This window comes from Mus pahari, chromosome 14, assembly GCF_900095145.1.
Source record: "Mus pahari chromosome 14, PAHARI_EIJ_v1.1, whole genome shotgun sequence".
NCBI classification, from domain to species: Eukaryota; Metazoa; Chordata; class Mammalia; order Rodentia; family Muridae; genus Mus; species Mus pahari.
In genome coordinates this window covers 40,164,697-40,165,293 of record NC_034603.1, presented here as the reverse complement: position 1 = coordinate 40,165,293, position 597 = coordinate 40,164,697, and positions in this window count along the sequence as shown.

Below are 597 nucleotides of genomic sequence, written 5' to 3'. Positions count from 1 at the left end.
GGTGTCTTTGTGTAGCCCTGGCTTTCCTGCAACTCTGTAGATCAGGCTGATCTCAAATTTACAGAGATCCACTTGCCTCTGCTTTCCTAGTTCTGGGATTAAAGGCATACACCACCACTGCCCAGCTCAATCTGCTTTCTTGCAGAACCCAGGACCATCAGCTCAGGCTTAGCATCACCCACAATGGCCTGGGCCCTCCCCATCCATCACTAATAAAGAAAATGTCACACAGTCAGGTTCATGGAGTCATTTTCTCAAGCGTGGTTCCATCTTTTCAGATAACTCTAGCTTGTGTCAAGTTGGCATGAGACTAGCCAGTACACTATGATTCACCGAGTGCAACAAGAACTCCACATCTCCAAAAGATGCACAGGAGACTATCAAGAGCATTCTGTGATAGCCCTAAATGAGACTAGTCCACATGTTTGTAAGCAGTAGCAAAAGATTGATTTTTTTTTTGGGGGGGGGGGAGGTTCGAGACAGGGTTTCTCTGTATAGCCTAGCTGTCACTGGAACTCACTTTGTAGACCATGCTGGCTTCGAACTCAGAAATCCGCCTGCCTCTGCCTCCTGAGTGCTGGGATTAAAGGCGTGTGC